Here is a 12,303-nt window from a genome sequence, read left to right on the forward strand (position 1 = left end):
CAAGTGGACATAGAGTAAGAATATAAAAGAGGCGAGCGCAGCGAGGCCGAGCCCGAAGCGTGGCGAGCAAAGCTCGCCTGCGAGGGACCCTCTAATATTCACAACCCTATGTCCGCTTGGATGGTGGGGCTACCACCTCCACTCACCGCGCAGGCGCCGTTCAGCTTCGGAGATTTTCCGAAGCTTCGTCTGCTCCGTACTGCGTATGCGCAGTACGGCGCGGACACTATATCATGGCCGGACAGTATATGGCAGAACACCAGCACCAGTCAACCACCGGTGTCATGTGCGTCGCTGTGTAATATAGAGCAGGGTCTGGGAAGCCATTACCTCCCCGCAATTTCGGTCGCAATAGCATTGTCCTACCAATACGCTTATGTTTTCCGCGCCAGAGGAACTTGATAAAGATTGAGCGAACCGCATGAAAGAAAGTCTGGGGTATTTTGATAGGTAAGGCTTGTAGTAGATACAGAAGTCGTGGCATCGCGTTCATCTTCAACACATTACAGCATCCGAACCATGACAGAGCTAGTGGGTCCCATCTTTTAAGGTCCGCTGTAAGCCCATAGGCTTCTTTTTATGTTGTTTTTTGCTTGTTTCTCAAGGCGACCATCTTGGCGTTTGTCAAGAGGGTTGGGCGTGTCTTGAAGAGAACGCTTACGGCCACATCAACCTGAAAGCACCCGATGTCGTCTGATTTCAGAGGCTAAGCAGCGTCAGGCCTGGTTAGTACCTGGATGGGAGACTCCCTGGGAAGACCAGGTGCCATAGAAGGATCTGGTCTGGTCTGGTTAGTGTCTTTTTTTTTTTTTTATTCTTTATTTACGGATTGCAGGTAATACAGAGACAAACTTTAAAAGACATAGATCCCTCAGTTTTCCAGGTTAACAAAAATACATAGTTAATACTTCGTGGGGGACCGGGGGAAACCTAACAACTTATGTCAGCAGCAGCCCCAGCCGTGGCTAGGCCACCACATTATCCAACTCTAATGATCTGGCACCCCAGTGTCTACTTATAAACCAGGGCAGTCCGCGGGGCGATCCCCCTCAAGGCCCAGATTGAGGGGCCTCTAACATCGGTCACCTTCATTCTATTGGTCAAAGAGCTCAGCCGGGACCACCCCGAGGGCCGCCAACCCCTGGCTGGGAAATCGAGGGAACAAAACGAAAAGATCCTTGCAATCACCATGTATTTTAATTATACTTGGGAGTTAGGGGGTAGGGAAAGAGGGGGGAGCAAATGGTCAGGAGAAGGGGATGGGGGGCTCCAAGACAACCAACGACAACCAACGAGCAGTGTGCTCTTCCTCCCTGTCGCCTAACGCTGATGTGAGCTGTTCCATACGGTAGATGTCGCAAACTCTTGCAAACCAGTGAGACACCAGTGGAGCGGCCTGCCGTTTCCACATGCTAGGTATACATGCCCTGGCCCCACTCAGAAGATGTTTTAAGAGAGATTTATGGTACTTCTTGCTCGAGAGTGGGGTCAGATTGAGGAAGATCGCAGCTGGGTTGTTCTGGAGATCAATAGCCGTGAGGTCATAAATGATATTGAGAACCTGTCTCCGGAAATGGGCCAGTTGAGGGCATTCCCAAAAGATATGTAGTAACGTGCCGGCTTGTTCACCGCATCTCCAGCACAAAGGGCTGTGACCGGGAAACATAGCCGCCAGGACAGTGGGGGTCCTGTACCATCGGGTCAAAATTTTATAAGCTATTTCCTGGTATTTACTACATAGGGATGACTTGTGCGCAAAAAGAAGCGCGCGGTTCTTCTGGTCTGGCGAGAGCCGGATATGCAGGTCTCGCTCCCATTTTTCCACGAACACCAGGTTACCCTGGGAGAGTTGGTCAAGTAGGATGCGATATGACAGGGAAAGAGACCCTCGGGTCGGTCCCTCTCCTGAGCATACCTCCTCAAACGATGTTAGGGGTCTGCGGAATTCGCCACTGTTTGGCAAAGATTTCAAGAAGTGGGAGAGTTGGGCAAGCTTCCACTGTCCCAGGGCAGTTGTTGCTAACGCCTCGTACATAGTGGAGACCGCTGTCCACGTCCTAGGGCCAAGAAAAGAAGAGGCCCGCACAAGGTCCCGGTCAGGGTCGAGGCGGAAAGACTTTTCCGTCATGCCGGGTTCAAAGCGTGGGTGTCCAATAATAGGAGTCATGGGCGAAGGGAAACTGGGCACGCCCATCAGGGTAAAATATCTGTCTAGCTCTTGTAACATTGGCTCAATGAGTGGGTGTGCCTGCGTCGCTCCCGACCAGCCCGGTCCACTCCAGGGCAAACCTGGAAATGGTACGGATTCACGCTCCAGACGAACCCACAGCTTATCCTTCAGGTGTCTGCACCAGTCAACTACTCTGTTCATGTGCACCGCCGTATAGTACCATGCCGGATCTGGGAGGCCAATCCCTCCCTTGTCTTTTGATCTGAGCAGTAATGTTCGGCTGAGTCTTGGAGGCCTGCCCTGCCATACGTATCGAATAAAGATGGAGCGCATGGCTTTAAAAAATGATTGGGGGATTTTTATCGGTAAGGCTTGTAATAGGTACAAGAGTCTGGGCATTACATTCATTTTGAGCACATTGCATCTCCCAAACCAAGAGGTCGCCAACTTTGACCACCTCTCTAGATCTACGGCAAAATTTTTTGGAAGCGGCTGGAAATTCAATTGGAAAATCAGATGTGGGTCCGGGGGAACCTTGGTACCCAGATATTGTATAGCCCCAGTTGCCCAACGAAAGGGAAAATTAGTGCTTAGACTCGTCTGGGCGTTGGTAGACAGGGAGACGTTGAGTGCTTCCGATTTCTGTAAGTTAATTTTAAAATTTGACAGGGTGCCATATCGTCTTATTTCCGCTAAGAGATTCGGCAATGTAATGTGAGGCTCCGAGACATAGAACAAGAGGTCATCTGCAAAGGCTGCGACCTTATGGTGGTGTGAGGGGGTGTCCAGTCCCTTGATGTCTATGTTCTGCCTGATGTGGTACAGCAAGGGTTCAAGCGATAGGACAAACAAAAGGGGGGACAACGGGCATCCCTGCCTCGTTCCATTGCCAATAGTGAAACGCGACGAGGCAAACCCATTGACCCTAACCATCGCCGTCGGTGACGAGTAAAGAGCTGTAACCCATGAAAGCATGGGGGGGTACACCCAAGCTTCGCAGGGTGGCTAGCAAAAAAGGCCAGCTCACCCTGTCAAACGCTTTTTCTGCGTCCACAGAGAGCAACATAATCGGTAGTTTAAGGCGTCTGACGCGTTCTATAACTTTGATTGTCCTGGTAGTGTTGTCTCGGGCTTCCCTGTTATGAATAAACCCCACCTGATCCAGAGGTATCAGGCGTTGGAGAATGGGCGCCAACCGCTCCGCCAGTATCTTAGTGAAGAGCTTAAGGTCGCTGTTTAATAAGGAGATGGGCCTGTAGTTCGCACAGAGAAGCGGATCCTTCTCCGGCTTGAGTATGACCGAGATGCTTGCCTGCAACAGCTCCGGTGGAAAGGTCTGGCCCTCCAATAGGGCGTTAAAAGCTGACACAAACGGCGTGGACAACAGGGAGAGGAAGGCCTTATAATAAGGGACCATAAACCCATCTGGGCCTGGTGCCTTGCCCTTGGGTGAGTCTCTTAACGCTGCCGACAATTCCTCCGGGGAGATAGGTTGCGAGAGAAGCTCTATCTCTTCCTGTGTCAGCGACGGGAGGTTTGCCGAAGCTAGGTACTCGTCAATGGCCGCTGTGCCGGCCTGGAGGGCGTCTCCTGAGTCCCGGGGGTGCAAGTTATAAAGGGCTTCATAGAAAGATCGGAAACACTCCGCTATCTCCCGTGAATCATGAAGCTTGGCACCCGAAGGGGAGGTTATGGTTGGAATGAAGGACGCGTTGCGTTGGGCACGCAGGGAGTTCGCTAGGGACCTACTACACCTGTCTCCATATTCATAATACGTCCTGCGAACCCACATGAGTCTGGTTCTAGCCTGAAAGAGAGAGAAATCTCTAATTTGTTCTCTAAGATCTCTCACCTCCACCTCCAGCGCAGCAGTCGGCTGGGATTTGTGTCGTTGTTCACACGCATGCAACTTGGCAATAAGTTTGGAGAGAGCCTCAGTTTTGGCCACTTTGAGTCTATGACCATGTTTAATAAGAATGCCCCTAATGTAGCATTTATGAGCCGCCCATAACATGAGGGGGTTGGAAACAGAATCACGGTTATGATCAAAGTAACTTTCTAATTCCCTAAGCAGGTCTGCGTGGGTCTCAGGGTCCTTCAGGAGAGACTCGTTCAGTCTCCACCAGGACTGACCACGCGACTCCTGTTGTAGCTTCAGCATCAAAGAAATCGGGGCATGGTCAGACAGGGCTATGTGGCCTATCTGAGCGTCTGTGACTGCCGGGATAGCATTGTGGGTGACTAAAAACATATCTATACGTGAGTAAGAACCATGAGCGGTGAAAAAGAATGTATAGTCCCTATCCTGTGGGTGAAGCGTACGCCACACATCGATCAGTCGGTGGGAGTGTAGCAGGTCTCTTATGTGTGAACGCGTTCTCGCAGAAATCGCAGAGGTGCCCGATGATGAGTCTCTGCGGGGGTCCAAGGTGAGGTTAAAGTCCCCCCCAACGATCAAAGTACCCTCCGAGAATGCAGCCAGGGCATCCAAGCATGCTTCTAAGGCCGGCAGCTAGTCCACATTCGGCATGTATAGGTTGGCAAGAGTAAAAGTTTGCGAGTGGAGAGTTCCCTTAATGAAGAGATATCTCCCTTCACTATCGGCTTGGACAGCTAACAGGCGCCACGGCAAGTTTTTAGCAAGAAGAACACACACTCCTCTCGATTTGGAAGTAGGGGACGTGCTGTGGTGGGCCAGGGGGAAGTGCTTACTATAAAGCCGTGGTATTTGGTCTGTCCTGAAATGGGTCTCCTGGAGGAAAACTATTTGGGGCTTCATCCGCCACAATTCTGTTAGGCAGCTGGACCTTTTTTCAGGTACATTCAGCCCTTTCACATTCCAGGAAACCAGCTTCAGGGCCATGACGGCAGTGGTACCCGGCCGGCGGTCTCCACCGGAGTCAGTAGTAGATATAGAGTTCAAGCACAGAGGAAGAGGAGGAGAAAAAGGAAAAGCAGTAACGAAGCGGAGAAGGTCCGGAGTTAGTAGGGAGGAGGAGGGTAGGAGGGGTGGGGATAGATCGGGGAATTGCTAAAGCTCCTATCAGAGAGAACCTGCCGGTTAGGGCAGAGGGGCCTAGTGGGGGAAGAGGTAAGGCACTGCAGAGGGAGGAACTCATCGGTGCAGTACCCCTCCAGCATCCCATGGTCCATGCAGTCGCAATCGGGCATGCACGGAGCTTCTTTGGCATCTTAACTACGACATCAAACGCATTATAGAACATCACTGCAGCAGGTATCGGGCAGTTAACAACAGTAGAACAGTGCATAATTAGACCAACATATTAAACTTTTCAACACAGAGTATAGATAACTTTATATCACCCAGGCACCCGCCCCTCCCCCCCCCCCAAAAAAAAATGGAAAAAAGGGGGGGGGAGGAGAGGGGGAGGGAGCGGGAACGCCGCCCAGGGGCACCCGGGGGGCACCACCAGGCAGTCCAAAAACACAAAGAGCGCCGAGACTAGGGCAAGTGTAGATAAACAGTAACGAGAATGGTGAACAGTACCGCCAATAACTCAGGGCTTCGTCCAGGAAGTGCAGTGTCCAACTCTGTTCTTCCAATGTCCTTCCTCTCCCCTAGCGGGGGCGCTGGGAACAATGGCCCGTGGCATGGTAAACAACACAAAGCTGGATACTCCAGCCGTCTATGTTGGTAGAGAAAAAGAAAACAAAAAAAAAAAGGGTATAACACAGGAATAACGGAAAATTACTGTACTCTCTCAGGGTTCACGATCTTGAGGGGCCTGCGATCTCTGACGTTGGGATCAATGGTGGCGTCTCACTCTCTGTGGCCTGGTTGAGGGGTTGTTCGTCGGGGCCACTGCTCCCTGGGGGACAACAGGAGCCAACCAGTCGGGGACCTGAACCGAGGGCAGGCCCAAAGCCTCCAGAAAGGACGGGACCTCCGAAGGGTGTCGTAGCGCAAGGGGCCTCCCATTTTTGCGCACTATAAGGTGAAACGGATGGCCCCACTTGTATGGAATCCTCCGTTCAGTTAGGTGTTCCAGAAGGGGTCGCAGACAGCGTCTCATCTGGAAGGTCTTGCGGGATACATCTGGCAGAAGGGTGACTTGGGCCCCGTCAAAATCAATGCTGCCTTTGCGCCACGACGCTTGCAGGACATCCTCCCTAACTGAGTAATTGTGGAGACAGCATAAAACGTCACGTGGCCGGTTCTCTGTGGGGCTCCTGGGGCCCAGGGTCCTGTGGACTCTATCAATGGCTATTACTGTGTCAGCAGCGCGGTCCAGACAGGCGTTAAATATAGCTGTAACTGTGGCTTTGAGGTCTGCCTGGCCAGTGGCTTCGGGCAAGTCTCTGATCCTGATGTTGCGTCTGCGGTTGCGATTCTCAAGGTCATCCACTAGGAGTTGCAACTGTGCCACTCTGTCAGCAAGGGTATCATGTGCGGCTTGCAGGCCAGAAACATCAGTGGTCAGGGAGGTCACATCCGATGCCAGGGTGGTCACCCGCTCGTTCGTAGCCGACACGTCACGTTTGACCCCTGCGATTTCATGTCGCAAGGTCGTTTCAATCCTGGCTGCCATACAGCTAAAGTCTGCTTTAGTGGGAAGGTTTTGGAGTAAAGCTAGGATGGCCTTGTCCCCCAATAATGCCGGTGCTGGTGGCAGCGGTGGGTCCCCCTGTGTGTCTGAGGCGAGAGCAGCCTGGCCATTCGGTCCTGGGATGAGGCTTCCACTGCGGGAGGGTCTCTGGGACAGTTGGGAGTTGTGAGGGAACCAGGGTGGCAGGCCGCTATGGTCCGGGCTGTCAAGCGAGGCCATGGACAGTGAGCGTGGGAGACACGGGGACAAGTCACTAGGCGGGGAGAACGGGGGCATGTCGTGTCCCTGCATAGCAGTCTGCTCACCTTCCCTCTGTGCCTGGAGCGCCGGAGGCCGCGGGCGCCATCTTGGCTGGATCCGGCGTGGAGGCCGGAGGCTGCAGCGGGACCAAGTACCTGTCCATGGCAGCAGCGGCGGACCCCGCTCGGCTGGCTGTGTTCCGCCGAAGTGCGGGGATGTCGGCGATGCCGAAATATGCGACCAGACTGTGGTAAAGGGGTGTGGAGGGGTCACGGACCGGGAGCTCCGGAAAAGAGTGTCCTCACTCCTTCATGCCTAGGCCACGCCCCCCTGGTTAGTGTCTTGATTGGGAGATCGCCTGGGAATACTGGATGCCGTAGGCTTCTTTTTATGTTGTTGGCTTTGACCTGTTTTTTTTAGCTTGTTTCCCAAGGTGACCATCTTGGCCTTTGTCAAGAGGCTTCAGAGTGCCCGAAGAGAGTGCCTACGGCCAAATCACCTATATAGTATCTTATATATAACTAAAAATATTATTTATTATTATAGATATAGATATATAGTATAGTGATTTGGTCGTAGGCACTCTCTTTGGGCACTCTGAAGCCTCTTGACAAAGGCCAAGATGGTCACCTTGGGAAGCAAGCTAAAAAAAAACAGGTCAAAGCCAACAACATAAAAAGAAGCCTACGGCATCCAGTATTCCCAGGCGATCTCCCAATCAAGACACTAACCAGACCAGATCCTTCTATGGCACCTGGTCTTCCCAGGGAGTCTCCCATCCAGGTACTAACCAGGCCTGACGCTGCTTAGCCTCTGAAATCAGACGAGATCGGGTGCTTTCAGGTTGATGTGGCCGTAAGCGTTCTCCTCAAGACACGCCCAACCCTCTTGACAAACGCCAAGATGCTCACCTTGAGAAACAATCAAAAAAAAAACAGGTCAAAGCCAACAACATAAAAAGAAGCCTATGGGCTTACAGCGGACCTTAAAAGATGGGACCCACTAGCTCTGTCATGGTTCGGATGCTGTAATGTGTTGAAGATGAACGCGATTCCACGACTTCTGTATCTACTACAAGCCTTACCTATCAAAATACCCCAGACTTTCTTTCATGCGGTTCGCTCAATCTTTATCAAGTTCCTCTGGCGCAGAAAACATATGCGTATTGGTAGGGCAATGCTATTGCGACCGAAATTGCGGGGAGGTATTGGCTTCCCGGACCCTGCTCTATATTACACAGCGACGCACATGACACCGGTGGTTGACTGGTGCCGGTGTTCTGCCATATACTGTCCGGCCATGATATAGTGTCCGCGCCGTACTGCGCATGCGCAGTACGGAGCAGACGAAGCTTCGGAAAATCTCCGAAGCTGAACGGTGCCTGCGCGGTGAGTGGAGGTGGTAGCCCCACCATCCAAGCGGACATAGGGTTGTGAATATTAGAGGGCCCCTCGCAGGTGAGCTTCGCTCGCCACGCTTCGGGCTCGGCCTCGCTGCGCTCGGCTCTTTTATATTCTTACTCTATGTCCACTTGGATAGTGGGGATAGAACCTGGACTCAGTGCGCAGGCGCCGTTCATGCTCGGCAATTTTCGGAATCTGTGTTGCTGTGTACTGCGCATGCGCAGTACACAGCGGACACTATCCGATGGGGGACCATATGTGATAAGACACCGGCATGGGGAACTGAAGCTATGGGTCAAGCTAGAGCAGGAGATGGCACGGGTTCCACTGGCTGGTCTGCCTTGGGCGGGGAGGCCATTGGAGCCCTGTGTGACTACTCACCCGTTAATTGGCCCCTCGCTCGCCGAGATGGATAGTTTTTTTCACCTTTCCCACCTGACTAACTTCCCTTCTCCTATGACCCCAATTATTGGACATCCTAGATTCCCTCCGGGCCTGTCTGACCAGGCCTTTACCAGGCAAGCCCCGAAAGGGCTTCTGAGAGCAGCCCTATTTCTTGGACCCACGGGCTTGATTCCCATGGGGACCATACTGCTAGAGCAAGTACCTGTTGCATTGGATAGCTGGAGAGCTAGACAGCTAATCCATTTCCTCGGATCACTACCTAACCATTCGTTCTTCTCTAGACAATTCCACCCCTTCGAGGAACTTTGCCTGGATGATGGCCCAATTCGTGGTTCCCTCTCTAGGTCCTACCAAATCCTGACAGACGCACAATCCTCCACGGATCCACCCTTCCTAGCTAAATGGAAAAGGGACTTACAAACTACATTCTCCAAACCACAGAAGGACAGAATACTCTTTTTCGCCCATAAGTCGTCACTCTGCAGTAAATATCAGGAGATCTCATATAAGCTGATCACACGCTGGTATCGTACACCGGTGGTGTTGGCCAAAATATTCCCCGGTCAATCTGACCTCTGCTGTCACTGTGGGCAACAGACTGGCACCATTCTCCACATTTTCTGGGAATGCCCTAAATTACAAACATTCTGGCAGCCTGTCCTGAGACTCATCCACAAGTTCACAGACATTTCCTTAGCCAATGATCCCGCAGCAGTTCTTCTCAATCTAACTCCTATGTCGAGAAAGCGTTATCATAAGCGTTATCATAAACATCTCCTCAATGCAGCTAGGGCCTGCATCCCAAGTCGTGGAAAGAGCAATCTGCTCCAATGGTGACCCAGTGGTTCGCAAGGGTAAATGATATTGAACGAATGGAAGACCTGACTGCCACAATGAGGGATAAAACGGAGGAGCATGGGAACAGATGGTTCTACTGGACCCAGTTTCGCTTTTCGGAGGAATACCTCCGCGAGACATAGTAAGCTCATGGTGATCGTTGGAGATCGCTGTTCCAAACGTTGGACAGCTGATGAGCTGGTGAGCCGAGGGCGTCTCTTGCTCCCTGGGAGGGGACCCTACCCAGCCGAGGGCGTCTCTTGCTCCCTGGGAGGGGACCCCACCCTATCCACTCTACCCACGACACCCCCTTACCCCTTCTTTTCCTTTTCTGCCATTTCCTTCCCCAATCTTCTCTTTCCCCTTCTCCCTCCTTTCAGTTCTACTATTTCCCTTCTTAACTCAAAAAAGGGAAAAGAAAATGGTATGTTCCGACCCCATTTGACTACTACACAATACTCTTCCCCTATCTATGGATATCTAAACTCTTCGAGGGTAGCAGGGCTAGTATCAATAATATTTTAAGTGGTAGAGGATCCCAACGAGATGGAGCTTTAATCTCATCTTGATATGACCGCAAAGCTGTACACGTGCTATTCTCCTCAGACTTCTTACCATTAGCTCTGATATCCATGCAATATGATCATTTGTTTGTAACTATTTGTATCACACATTCTGTGAAGTTGCCTTTGCATTGTATGTCGCATACTACTAAATAAAAAATAAAAAAAACAGAAGCCTATGGCACCTGGTATTCCCAGGCGGTCGCCCATCCAGGTACTAACCAGGCCCGACACTGTTTAGCATCCGAGATCAGACGAGATTGGGCGTTTTCAGGGTGATGGGGCCATAGGTGATCTCTTCGGGCACTCTCAACCCTCTTGACAAATGCCAAGATGGTCACCTTGGGAAACAAGCAAAAAAAAGAAAACGAATCAACGCCAACAACATAAAAAGAAGCCTACAATAACTGGTAATCCCAGGTGGTCTCCCATCCAGGTACTAACCAGGCCCGACTCTTCTTAGCCTCCAAGATCAGATGAGATTGGGTGCTTTCAGAGTGATGTGGCCATAGGCAATCTCTTCAGGCACTCTCAACCCTCTTGACAAACACCAAGATGGTCACTTTGGGAAATAAGCGAAAAAAAACAGGTCAACGCCAACAACATAAAAAGAAGTCTACAACACCTGGTATTCCCAGGCGGTCTCCCATCCAGGTACTAACAAGGCCCGACTCTATTAGCCTCCAACATCAAACGAGATCGGGTGCTTTCAGGGTGATGTGCCCGCAGGCAATCTCTTCAGGCACTTTCAACCCTCTTGACAAACGCCAAGATGGTCACCTTGGGAAACAAGCAAAAAAATATAAATAAGTCGGAAGCTAGAGACAATACGGCCCGAGTCCTCAATTTAATCCATGCGGCGCATGTACAGGGAAGGCCCTTGCTTATGTTGTCAACGGACGCGGAGAAGGCCTTTGACAGGGTGGCCTGGCACTTTATGCAGGCCACCCTGGAACATATAGGTCTTAGCCCCAACATGATGAGCTGGGTAATGTCGCTTTACTCCACGCCGTCGGCAGCGGTACGGGTGACCGAGGGGTGCTCGGACTCTTTCCCCATCACTAATGGGACAAGGCAGGGGTGCCCTCTGTCTCCCCTAATTTTAATTCTGACACTGGAACCACTTATGTGTCACGTTCGGAATGACCCGAATATTACTGGCATATCCAAACCCTCGGCACACCACAAAATTGCGGCGTACGCTGACGATCTAATTTTTTCCGTCTCCAATCCACACATTTTGCTTCCCAAAATACTTGCGTCTCTACAGCGACACGGCAGCCTATCAAACTATAAAAACAATTGCGCCAAGTCGGCTGTATTGAATATATCGGTCCCGGATGGTGAGGCCAAGAGGCTCCGGTCCGCTTTTCCATTCTACTGGGCTGAAAAATCTATACGTTACTTGGGCGTTGACATCGCAGCGGATTTAGCGCAATTGTACCTGCTTAATTTTGTCCCTCTCCTGGATAGACTGAAATCTGATTTGGGAAACTGGCATGCTTTAACACTGACCTGGTTCGGGCGCTGTAATGCATTCAAAATGATGGCCCTCCCTCGGATCTTATACATGTTCCAGACATTACCGATCCGGTTACCCCCAATTTTTTTCAGACAACTGCAGGTGCTGCTCCGGGACTTTATTTGGGCGCGCAAACCGCCCAGAGCCCGTTTGCAATTGCTTGCCAGACCAAAGGACAAGGGGGGTCTGGGTCTCCCAGATCTCAGACAATACTACAGAGTGACTCTGCTAGCGAGAGTCGTTGATTGGCATTGTAATGGCCCACACAAGCAGTGGGTGGAGATGGAGATTGAGGATGGTTCCATTCTCCTATTGACCTCCCCGTGGCTCCTGTCCTCCCTACCAAAAGACCTCAGAGGTCACCCCGTAGTGGGAGCTACGTTGGCTGTTGTGCGGAGGTTGTTCCGCTGCACACACATTGCTCCCCTGCCATCACCAATGACTCCGGTTATAGGTAATCCAGACTTCCCACCGGGATTTACCAACAAGAAACTGCGACAGTTGACAGTGGTGGGGAAACAGCGTCTGGGAGAGGTGTGGCCCACGGGAGGGCTCCCGACCACGCAAACTGTCGCCGAGCTTTCTGACCCTCCGC

General features: G+C 51.6%; 2 pseudogenes; both read right to left on the reverse strand.

Annotated features, from left to right (window-relative positions):
* Positions 1-10,359: 10,359 nt before the first annotated feature.
* LOC143946830 (5S ribosomal RNA) lies at positions 10,360-10,478 on the reverse strand (annotated as a pseudogene).
* Positions 10,479-10,581: 103 nt separating this feature from the next.
* On the reverse strand, positions 10,582-10,700 carry LOC143947605 (5S ribosomal RNA; annotated as a pseudogene).
* Between the last annotated feature and the right edge of the window lie 1,603 nt (positions 10,701-12,303).

Source organism: Lithobates pipiens, unplaced genomic scaffold (genome assembly GCF_037356315.1).
Source record: "Lithobates pipiens isolate NorthernLeopardFrog02 unplaced genomic scaffold, aLitPip1_a1.2 Scaffold_30, whole genome shotgun sequence".
Lineage (NCBI taxonomy): Eukaryota > Metazoa > Chordata > Amphibia > Anura > Ranidae > Lithobates > Lithobates pipiens.